Source organism: Myotis davidii, unplaced genomic scaffold (assembly GCF_000327345.1).
Source record: "Myotis davidii unplaced genomic scaffold, ASM32734v1 scaffold57, whole genome shotgun sequence".
In the NCBI taxonomy this organism is placed as follows: Eukaryota; Metazoa; Chordata; class Mammalia; order Chiroptera; family Vespertilionidae; genus Myotis; species Myotis davidii.
In genome coordinates this window covers 441,322-453,509 of record NW_006289718.1, presented here as the reverse complement: position 1 = coordinate 453,509, position 12,188 = coordinate 441,322, and the positions used below count along the sequence as shown (strand labels likewise).

At 47.5% G+C, this 12,188-nt stretch overlaps 1 protein-coding gene across 1 annotated transcript in view; it reads left to right on the top strand.

The window, feature by feature from the left end:
- The window catches only part of TLN2 (talin 2), a 427,582-nt gene that overhangs the window by 77,688 nt on the left and 337,706 nt on the right, over positions 1-12,188 (top strand). The window contains exon 2 of the mRNA XM_015563004.1: positions 8,639-8,733. The gene's annotated coding sequence lies outside the window, so the exon portion shown is untranslated. The remainder of the gene's footprint in view (positions 1-8,638; positions 8,734-12,188) is intronic.

The window sequence follows — 12,188 nt, the reverse complement described above, 5'->3', positions numbered from 1 at the left end:
GCTTGGGGGAAATGAGAAACATTTGTGTTTGGGGGTGGGGGTGGGGGGCGGGAGGGAGGAGGGAGATTCCAGAGGCTTCTTTACTGGGGTCAAATATTTCTTATTTTATTTGGAGCGTTTAAGCAGACTGATCTGGGATGAGCATTAGCAACATTGCCGTGTCTATCTGGTCATAAGCACATGCATTTTCTGACCATAGGGAATTGTCTAAATTCTAGACCCACATAACACAGGCAATGAATCAGACGAGAAAGCGTGTGGGTTGATCTGTCTCAAAAGAAATATATGGCTTTGGCGGGAATTTATAAATTGCATTCCTTTAACCAGGCTACTTATCCAGAAGCAGTGTCCTTCCTATGGAAAAGCGTGCCTGTGCGTCCCGAGGTCACTGGCTTCTTCACTCGCTCCCGGAGGAGCGCGGAGTTTGCTGAGGAAGTCTGGCTGTTCGTCCCTGGGGACATGGAGTCTTGACAGATGGACTAATGTGATGGAATACTTGTATTGGTGCGGTGTGCAAAAAAGCCCCAAAAAACAAAACAAAAACACCCCCCAACAAAAGTCTATCCTCTTGTTCAGGCAGTTTGTGTGCTTGATTTGATTCCAGAGAGCCACCCCCAAGAACCTTTGAAACACTAAGCCAAGGTTTGTTGTTGCCAAGGTTTATGTAGGATGCCACCTAGGGTACAAAAATAAAGGTGATGGCATCCTTGCCTCCCAGGAGCTCAGTCTGGGGATGGTGAGGGCACAGAGAAGCCCCATTCTCTGGTACGCGGTCTCTCGCGGTGAGGCAAAGGCTCAGGGCATGTAGGGGAAGGGAAGAGTATTTGGTGGGATGATCAGAGGGGTCGTCGATGTGGAGGCCAGAGATGTGATCTGGGTTCGGGGCGGGGGTGCGGGGAGGTAGATTTACATCAGATGAGGAGGTTGGACTTTGCTGGGAGGAATGACTTGGGCACAGATTTCCAAGTGGTAAGTAGAAGACAGGATGTGGTGTGTGGGGTGGGGAGAATCTCAGACACACTCTTGGGACTGGTTTGTGGTTCGTGGGGGTGGGGGGGTGGTCTCTATGGGAAGAGGCTGAGTCAGGGGAGATCAGGTGCAGGTCTAAGGGTACAGAGCCTCCTATCCCGAAGTAAGAAATTAGAGCCGTATCCTGAGTGCAGGGGAGAAGGAGGAAAGGTAGTAGGAACGGCAGTACTGTAAGGAGCACAGAAAGGAAAGCCCTAAGAAAGAACCCTGGCATGTGGGCTCAGTGGTTAGAGAGTCGGCTCATGTGCCGAAGGGTCTTGTGTTCAATTCCTGGTCAAAGGCTTGTACCAGGGTTGCAGGTTGGATCCCCAGCCCTGGTGGGGCACACGCGGGAGGCAACCAACTGATGTGTCTCTCTCTCCTTCCTTCTCCCCCAACTCCTCTCTCGTTCCCTCCCCCCTCATTCCCTCCCTCCCTTCCACTCTCTAAAAATCAATGGTAAAAATACCCTGGAGTAAGGATTGAAAAAAAAGAAAAAAAGAGCATGAACACCTTTGAGTCTGATTCCTGTCTTTCTGCTGCTGTCAGACTGATTGATGGGGGAAGCTGGGCTGCTCATGTGGGCTGGAACTTTGGGAAGATGGTCGAATTTTTTCTCATATCTTTATTACAGAATGTGAAATATCTTTATTCCCCTCCGTGAAATCATGGAGTTATGCTGGATTTGGAAGAAGGTCCAATCACACCCTTCCTTTTCCCCAATCTCTCTTATTTGTTTTCATTACCTGCAAAGTCCTCCATATAGAAGAATCATCTTTCACCTTCTCTCTCTTTCCTTACTGGAAATTCACTGGGTGCTCTGTGAAAGGTCTAGGGGTGCCAGCAGGAAAGGGAAGACCTTGCTCTCAAGGAGCTCCAGGCCCAGGCAGATGAGAGAAGAGAGGGCTCTGGGACAGGATGGAGGTGAGGCGGTGGGGTTTCCCTGCAGAGGGAATGAATACGGGGTTCTGGCTGGGGTAGTAGCTATGTCACCACACGGCTGTGGGAGGTGATGAAGGTTAGGGCTTACTTAAATATTTCCTATCCTCACAGGTGACTTAAAATTTCTTTGAAACACTATAGCCTCTAAGTATGACAAATATATACTTATACTAGCCCAGTGATGACGAACCTTTTGAGCTCGGTGTGTCAGCATTTTGAAAAATCCTAACTTAACTCTGGTGCCGTGTCACATATAGAAATTTTTTGATATTTGCAACTATAGTAAAACAAAGATTTATATTTTTGATACTTATTTTATATATTTAAATGCCATTTAACAAAGAAAAATCAACCAAAAAAATGAGTTTGCGTGTCACAGGTTCGCCATCACTGTACTAGAGGCCCCGTGCACGAAATTCGTGCACGGGAGGCGGGGGGGCGTCCCTCAGCGAGGCCTGCTCCCTCTCGCAGTCCGGGACCCCTCGCTCTTTACCGCCTGCCTGCTTGCTCCTTACCGCTTGGCTTGCTGCTCCTTCATACTGCTGTGGAGGTGGGAGAGGCTCCTGCCACCCCTGCTGCGCTTGCCAGCTGTGAGCCTGGCTTCTGGCTGAGTGGCACTCCCCCTGTGGGAGCCCACTGACCACCCGGGGGAAGCTCCTGTGTTGAGTGTCTGCCCCCTGGTGGTCAGTACACATCATAGCGACAAGTTGTTCTGGTTGTCTTTCAGGTGTACAGCATAGTGGTTAGACAATCATACACTTTACAAAGTGATCACCCCTGATATTTCCAGTGCCCACCTGGCACCATACATAGTTCTAGTTATTACAATATTATTGACTATACTAGTGGCCCGGTGCACGAAATTCGTGCACATAAAAAGGGAATTAATTAGAGGAAATATTTTAATATTGCTATTTTCCCTTTCTCTATAACAGAAGTATCAGAGATGAAAGAAAATTAGTAAAATGTATATGAAAATCTCCCTCCTGTCAGAGTCTGGGGTGTGCTGCGGGACCCAGAGTCAAGTCCCTGCCCACCTGTGTGTGCCTCAAAATCGTGAGACCCAGACCTGGCCAGCCCTACCCCAGTCAAGCCCTGCATAGCAGGGGGCACGGCCTTAGGTCCCCCGGCCCCAGTGCCGGGGCAGGGGGTGCAGCCTCAGGACCCCTGGCCTTGGCGCTGGGGTGGGGGTGCAACCTCAGGTCTCCCAGCCCGGCCTCAGGTCCCCTGGCCCTGGCACCAGAGTAGGGGGCCGCGGCTTCAGGTCCCTTGGCCCCAGCACAAGGGCGGGAGGGCGTGAGAGCATGATGACCATTTGCAGATTAGCTCTTTATTATATAGGTTTATTTGCACCCCCCAGTTTGTACAATCAGTTTGGGGCAGAATACCGACTATCCTATTGTGTTGAAGTTATTAATCTGTGTATAATAGTATTTGCCTATAGAATAAGTTAATAATGTCCTGGAAATATTTTTCACTATTTTAAAAATATATGTAGCAGCTACTGAGATTAACTAAAAACTAATTCATTTAAGAGCTTTTTCGTCTTGACATCTCCCCTCTCTAAGGATACCAGAAGTACAACTATTGTGTGTTTGTGTTGGGGCTGGTGGCAGTGGGGGTGGGGGTGGGGTGTCTGCAAAAATTTTTGACTTTAAAAGGTACCACCTTTTTCCTCTCCCAGCACTTAGCACAGAGCCTGGCACTTCAGTGTATATCGAATAAATGAATGGAGGCAAATGATCAGGTATAGGAGCAGAGCTACCTACAGAGCTCATTCATGTGACCCACCGTTCCCTTAGGTTGAATGCCGCACTCCCATTGCACTGCTGTGATAATGGGGAGGAGGCACCGTAAGGCCTGGGCCTTGGGGCCTTTCCCACCTGTGATCTCCCAGGCTCTGAGAGCCAGTAGGAATTAACATTTAGCACAGTCTAGTGCCCCAGATGCAAGCCTGTTATCAGAGGGACCACTTTGAGCCCCGACCCAGGCCCTTGATTTAAAGTAGGGGAGAGGAACCTTTTTTCTGCCAAAGGCCATAAATTTATAACATAGGCGATATTTATAACATAATTTGTGGGCCATACAAAGTTATCAACTTAAAAATTATCCTGCTTGGTCAAAGGTTTCATTAACCCACCCCTAATGCTGTGGCAGGGCCCATCCAAATGATTTCTCGGGCCATACGGCCCGTGGGCCAGATGTTCCCTACCCTCATGAAAGAACTAGCTTTTGGTCAGGGTGACTAATGCCCTTAGCATAAGCCACGGTCTCACTTCTCGCAGGGAGTTTCAGCCCCCTCCCGGGCTGAGGAGCCCTGTCTGTGGATTGCCTGGGTTAAACATCAAAACCTACCTCTGGAATCTGTTTCCTGGCTTGGCCATCCTCCCAAACGGTCCCCTAGGGTGGGAGCAGTGACTGCCTGGAAGTCAGCACTCGAATGTGAGAAGGATCCCACTTAGGCACAGTCTCACTGGGAAAGGGGCATGAGATCATTTTGTTCCCATGTTAGTTTCTGAAGCCCTTTGTCCTTCTGGAATTGGCAGGCTTGCACTTTTCCTGAGTCCTTACTGATGGTTTCCCTGTAAGCTATTGTTTAGAGTCGATCAAGAAGAACGTTGGGCTTGCATATGCGTGTGTGTACTCCCGTGAAAGTTCATGGACACACTCATGTTCACACACTCACCCAATCACACTGACACACAAGCACACACTGACACTCACACAGACTCATTCACGCGCACACAGGAAAGCCATGCCCATCTTGAACTCAGCAGAGATGGCAGTGCCCACTGGGATGTTTTACTTTGAAGGTGATATTGGAGAGTGGGTCTGCATTTTTGATTTGGCTTTTGCCTTTTTATTTTATTTTTTTAACTACAGACTTGTGTTAGAATAGAAAAGACCATTAGCAAGAGATAAGGGACTACAATATTTCCTTTAAAAAATATGCTTTTATTGATTTCAGAGAGAGGAAGGGAGATGGAGGGAGAGATAGAAACATCAATGATTGGAGAATCATCGATTGCCTCCTGTACACCCCCTACTGGGGATGGAGCCCACAACCCGGACATGTGCCCTGATCTGGAATCGAACCATGACCTCCTGGTTCATGGGTTGAGGCTCAACCACTAAGCCACACCGACAAGGCTACCGTATTTCCTTTATGTTTCACATTATGCATGGGTCCAGCACAGGGTATGGTGCAGGCTATCCAAAATCAGATTAAAAACATTTGATGTCATGGTGTCAATGTTTGGCTTTTGCAACTAAAAATAAAAATGACAGCTTTGTATGCTACTAAGATTACACACAAAAAAAGTCTTTTCCTTAATAATTGGGCATACTCTTGCTCAAATTATTAGGAAAGAAGAAATACTTTTCTTATTTGGTCAAGATTCTGTTGGTAAGTAGGTGGCAAGGACTAGGAATTGAGACATACTCATCATGTCTCTCTACACCTCACCTGATTTTCTGGCCAGTGGATGACTTGACCAATCACTGAATGAGCAGAACTCTCCCAAGGAAGATACTGATGAGGCACCTGACAGAGAAGATGTAAGAAACCCCAGCCTGTATCCACCTGAGGAAGGAGATGCCCAGACGTTCATCTGAACTCTGCAGAAGTGTCTGGGCCATTGCTCCTTTCTTAGCTGTTTAAGAAGTCTCAGTGATTATTGTTCACCGTAACAGAATGTGCCACAGGAAATAGCCCTGCAGGGCGTGTATGGGGAAAGACCAATGGGTTCTCGAAACCCAACACCGGCTATTCCCACAGTGACTGGAGGCATCAGAGGTCACTGTGGCCTCAGCCCAGAGCCCAAGACTGTCCCAGGGCGTGGACTTTTAAAAACGAAGTTTATTTATAGAGGGTGCCCCTGGGGCCAGAGCTTGTAACTGTTCCCTGTCAGGCCCCACCCGTTGATCAGCACAGGACTGTACAGAGTTACTGGTGTCTCTTAAATTGGGGCTGAGAACTCTTGGAGGCCCCTGTCACTGACATGCATCTGTCATTTGTTTTAATTGCTTTACTCTGGCAGGTTATATATATATATGCATATATAGGTATAATTTGAAGAGTTAAAAAGAACATTTGTAAAGCCAACACCCAATTAAGAAATCAACACTATGAATACCTTAGATTCTCCCCCATTCCCTCTGAAGTAAAGAGTGTTTCCAACTTTTTGTTTTAACCAGTCCTTGCTGTTCTTATTTTTATTACCTATATATGCATTCCTAAATAATCCTATATAATAAAAGCGTAATATGTTAAGTGTTCAATGGTTCAGTTGACCACTCGACCAGTTGCTATGATGTGCACTGACCACCAGGGGGCAGATGCTTCGACAGATAGGTTAGCTTGCTGCTGGGGTCCAGCCGATTGGGACAAGGCGAGAAGGCTGGACACGCCCTGGAGCCCTCCTTCAGTCCCTCCCTGGCCGGCCGGCCCCCAGACCCCCATCGCTGGCCAGGCCGAGGGACCCCACCCATGCACGAATTTGTGCACCAGGCCTCTAGTATATATAAGTTTTGGAAATTGAGTACCAAGTCCAAACATAGAGAAGCACAGGCTCCCCAGCAGTCGTCAGCCTTGCTAGTCATACTTCTCCACCATCAATGCTGCAAGAAGCCCATGTCCTCACTGGTCCCCGCACTGTTCATGGGGTTTCCGTGCACAGTCCCATTTACAAAGGGGTTGTAAGAAAGTTCAGAGAATTATAAAAGGGGACTCCTTATAACATTTTAATTAAGCAGGGGTCCTTAACCAGAGGCACAGAGAGAAATTTCAGGTGGCTCACAAACCCTTTGAAACTGAAGGCGTTTCGTTCTCTGGGCTGAGAGGGTCCATCACATTTCCAGGGAGATTTATGGACCCTCTTCCCCCCATAAGGATAAGGAATAATGTGGTCATTGTGGTAGGTTGTGTGTGTTTGTTTTTAAGTGAATCTTGAGGCTGTTGCAGATTTCTTGAAATGCGTTTGGTCTGCTTGTGTGTGAGTCCGCATTGACTTTTTACCTTGGAGCGTGCCTCACGGAAAGGGAAACGAGCCGGAAGTGACCAGGGTGGAACCCCTGATTGTGCTGTGGGTGGCCTAGCAGGCTTTGCATTTTCTCTGAATCCTACGTCTCCTTCTCTTGACCCAGAGTAACTAGAATGCTCAAGTGGAGGAAAAAATTGGAATGGTTGTTGTCGTTTCAAAACAGATGACCTCACTGCCTAAATTCCACTTTATGAAATTCCACTTTATGCAAAAGAAACCCTTTTGCTTTAGAAATATAATGGATCTTTGCGGAAACAGATCCAAATGCCCATTTAGTGAGGGTGGGGACAGATTTGTCAATGCTGCAGCTAACTCCCTGGAAACAAAATACAACTATTGTTACACCAACCTCCTAGTTATTTCCTAAGAGATATGGCAATTTAAATTTATAACAAGGGGCATTCACTTCTTCAAAGGGGGTGAGTCATTATGCTTTCTATAAGCTGACTTAATGTGAGGGACTTTCAGTTTTGCTCAGCCATGTAAGGGAATTGTGGGATTCTCTAGCTGAGAGATACCTGAGTTTTATCCTGTCCATCTTCCTGTGACAGGTGAGTTGACCGAGGGGCTGTAAGGCTAGATGCCATCTGCCCACGGTTGCTTCAACTTGTCAGGCTCAGCTGGACCTAGAACCCCAGCGGAGGAGGCAGCTATTTAATGAGTATGGTTTAAATATATAATTAGATGAAGATTAATTTTAAGAAATCATAATCAGAAGACATTTCCTAGAGAATTCTCATTTGGATCAGACATTTCATTTTAACAAAATGACCCTTGACCACTGTCTTAACCCACCCCTCTTTGAAATGTACTATTTCCTGGGGTGAGGGGAGTGATCTGGTTTTCAGGGTCTGGAACCCTAATGTATGCAAAAGGAGCTTTCATTGCGGTCTGTGTTCTTTATATCTCATAAATTAAGAATTTTTAGGTCTTGGTTTTTTTTCTCTCAAAAGTTTTTAGTTTCTTCTTGTAGTCAAATGCGAACAATTCTGTGGTTTTTGTTCTTTTTGCTCTTTAAAAATTTTGTTTGTGAAGAAAACCAGGAGTTTCAGTTTGGCTGTTGAAGGTCTTTGGGGATTAAGAAGAGGGAACTAGGGGAATGGCTGAGATTTGGAACTGCAGGCTGCCTTGTCTCTTCTCCTCGGTTAAGAGCCAGACAGAGTAAGAATAACATTTATTTAGAAACTGAGTTTTATTAAGGAAGGTAATATACAGGTAAATTTAAGCTTTATGGACTTGGTTCTGGATTCCATTCCTGAACTTGCCATTACTCGCTGCTGATTTTGGACAAGGCCTGTTTTCTTTCTGAGTCTTGTTTCTTGACATCTGTAAAGAGAGGGGTTGGGCCTGATTATCTCCAAGGGCGCTTTGCAGCCCTATGTCTGGACTCCACGTTGTGGAGTTGGCAGAGAGGCTGCTCTGGAGCCGCTGGTAGCAGGATGGTACCTCTCCTGAGAATGGAGGCCGAGGGTTGCCAGCTGCGTCACTGTACGGTGCCCCAAGATCGTTTACCCCACCTTAACATTTCCCTTGTTCACCCTTTTTATTATCCGAACCTCCTCAGTGTCATTCAGTGCTGGGCGAATCTTGGTCACCTGCTAATGTGTTCCCCTGCACTGACACCTGTCATTTCTCTTCCTTGCCAGTGTGCTGCTGCAGGGTAACATCTGGATTGGGCTCCTGCACCCTTGGATGCTGGGCTACCCTACCCACAAGTTCCTGGATTGACTTGTTGAAAGCAGTAAGTAATCTCCATGTTTCTAGTTTGCAAGCAACTGTAGACCAGTGAAATCTGAGGCTGGAGGGGTTGTGGCCAGCAGCCACAAAGTCCAACCAGGGCAGCTGTTGGATGCCTCCCTCTACAGCCAGCCTCCCTCACACCGAGCTCCCAGAGCCTTGGCGAGGCAGCTGTGACTGCAGACACAGCCTTTCTGCCCCCAGCAGTCATGATCGTCATGGGGCCTTCTGAATCTGCCTCCTTGGAGCTTCTTTGTTCCACCGCGAGAGCCAGACATGATTCTCTCTCTTTACTGGCCTACAGGAAAAGTCTCTTTAGGGGTCCAGTGCAGGTGCTGTTCCCTCTGCCTGCTATCATCTTCTCCAGCATGTTCCTCCTCATTCACCAAGACATGCCCTAATGCAACCCCTAATGCCAACCGTTTTTAGAGAGGCCTTATCTAATGGCCTTGCTTAAAGACATCTTCCCCCCAATCCCAGGTATTCTCTCACTTAGACCCTTGCTTGCATTTTTTTCTTTGCATTTGCAACAGGATGGGTCTCTTCAGTCATTTGGTATACCAACCATCCATCCATCCAACCATCCAACCATTCAACCAGCCAGCCACCGACTGTTTGAGCATTATATGCCAGTGGCTATGGTAGGCACAGCCTGTGCTGTCATGGAATTTCCATGAGGAAAGGAAAAGGTCGAGTAGAAACCTAAACAAATTATCGCAAGTGTGTCTGGGTAGACTGATGTAAATGCTCTAAAGCAGTGTCATCTGGAAGTATTTTAAAATGCAGGTCCTGATTGGGTAGGTCTGGGCGGGGCCTGAGTGTCTGCATTTCTAACCAGCCCCGGGTGATGCCCATGCTGCCAGTTGGTAGATCACACTTGGAGAAGGAAGGTCTAAGCCTCCTGATGCATATGAGACGTGGCCTTGAGTGTGGCTCTTGGTGAACTGCCTGAGCTGTGTATCGGTAAAGCCGCCAAGAGACCCAGAGGGGTTGTGTCTGGCGTCAGCGGCATGAGGCTGAGTGGTCTGGAACATGAGCCTGGCTGGAAAGTATGGGAGCTTGTTACTTGCACCTGTGCCTGTGGGCTTGTACCTCATGTTATTGTAGGTTGTGGTTTTGTCAATGAAATTCTACCTTAAATAATGTGCTTTTTAGATTTATGGGATGAAATCCTGTGGGGGTCTCTACAGTGTGGCTACTCCATACGTCAGTATTTCTGAAAAGACTGAAGGTGTTTTCTTTGTTCCTAAGTGTAGACTGTGTCAGTCGGGCTAATGCGGCACTTCAGTGGGGTGTGGAGAAGAGAGACCATGCTGGCAGCTGCGAACTGACCACAGAAACCTCAGAGCAGGCAGAGTGAGGAGCCCAGGCACCCCTGCCAAAGAGGTGTGTTGAGTCCAGGCAGGGAACGGGCCTGGGTAGTTCTCCTGAGACACCTGTGTGTGGCTGCAGGCTCGGCCCCGTGGCAATGCTGCAGTCAGACCTTTCAAAAGTTGGTTTCAGTTTTCACAAGAAGCCAACTGGAGCCTCCCCTTGAGTAGTTAATAGTTTTAACAGCCATTTACGGAGTACTTAAAACATACGAGGCACTGGGCAAAGTGCCTGACACAGGGTCTTGTGCTTTAAACCTCCCCATAGCCCATTAGGCAGGTTGTCACTGTTTTACAGAGGACGAGACTGAGGTCAGGGGTGAGGTAATTCACCCGGGGTCACACAGCAGGTACAGTCAGGGTCAGGGGTTCAGCCTGTCTGTCGGGCCCTGGGTGGCTGATTATTTCTGTTATTTCCTTCTGTCTCCACCCTCCACCCCCACTTATACCCTGGGGTATGAGCCTTCCCTATTGTGTCAACTCTAAAGTATTGTTTCTGTAGCACTTTAGCCCCTTGAGTTAAGGGACGAGCTTGGTCAATGTGGGCAAAGATGACCAGGGAAGAGAAAAGTGTGTGTTCATTTTGGAGGCCAACTTCTTACCCCAGCTCTGCTGCCCCAGCCAGCCTCCCAGGGACAGTTCTGCACGGGGACTGTGATGACTGCTGGTGGGGCCTGCGAGCCAGCTTGGTCCGCATCGCTGGGAGGCAGAAGCCGAGGGGTCTGGTTCATTCAGTGTGTTCTGAAAGCCATTTTCTTTCTTTTTTTTATTTTATGCTGTGATTTATATTTATATTTATATATTTATTTATTTATTGTTTAAAGTGTTACATATAGTATTTACATATGTCTCCTTTCCCCCCCCATTGACCTCTCCACAGCCATCCCCACCCCTAGAACAAGCCCCCACCCCCATCGTGTCTGTGTCCATTGGTTATGCTTATATGCATGCATGCAAGTCCTTTGGTTGATCTCTTCCCTCTCCCCTGAAAGCCATTTTCTGGCCACTCTGTGGGATTTCTTTATCAAAGACAATCTCCAAATAACCTCGCTGTGCTCAGGGTTCTTTGGTCTGTTCTGCATCAGATATGCTCTTCTCAGGGTTTTCAGTTAGGCTTCTCAATTTGGCTTCATGTATATCCTGAGCCACTCTGCACCCAATGCAGAATTAAGGTGAACCCACCTAGCTAGGCTTCCGTGGCACGGTGTGCACTCTGATTCTTACGTTTTGGGCAACGACAGGAGCCATGCTATTCCACTGAATGCAAACTCTGTTACTAAATCCATGCCTGCACCTCCACACTGGATGGAATTAGATCTTAAAAGCAGCTCCTTTTTGCTTCTTCAGGCTTCAGGGGTTATGCTTGCTTTTCCACCCAGAGTCCCGGCTCCAAAGCTAGTGGGAACGGGAAACACCTCCCAGCTCCATGGTGTAGCACTTGTGCCTCAGTTTCTCATACAGGCACAATGACTAGTAGCTTCTCTTTTCTGGACCCATTTTCTCAACAGTGAAAGGAGGGAAAATACTAGTACTTGGCAGCGAGAGTTGTTTTAGATGCGATGCTTTTAAGGCACCATGTACTCAGTTTGGCCACTGATTCTTCGTTCCACCTGTGTCTGGTTGAATTCCCTCCATTTGAGCACTTTTCCCGTGTCTGAAGCCAATTTCTCCGTCTGTAGAAATGAACCCATTGAGGGCAAGGTTTATGTTTCAACCATCCTGTATCCCAGGGCCCAGCCCTCAGCCTTGAGCTCAAATCTTTGTTAAATGAATGAAACAATGTAATTTCCCAACTATGTCATTTCCCTTCTTCCATTTGCTGACCTAAAGCTAGCTTAGCCTGGCCGGTGTGGCTGAATGGCTGACCATCGACCTATGAACTGGGAAGTCCCAATTTGATTTCAGGTGAGGGCACATATCCAGGTTGTGGGCTCAGTCTCCAGTAGGGCGTATGCAGGAGGCAGCCGGTCAATGATTCTCTCTCATCATTAATCTCTCTCTCTCTCTCTCTCTCTCTCTCTCTCTTTCTTTCTCTCTCTCTCTCTCTCTCTCTCTCCTGTCCTCTCTGAAATCAATGAAAATACATATA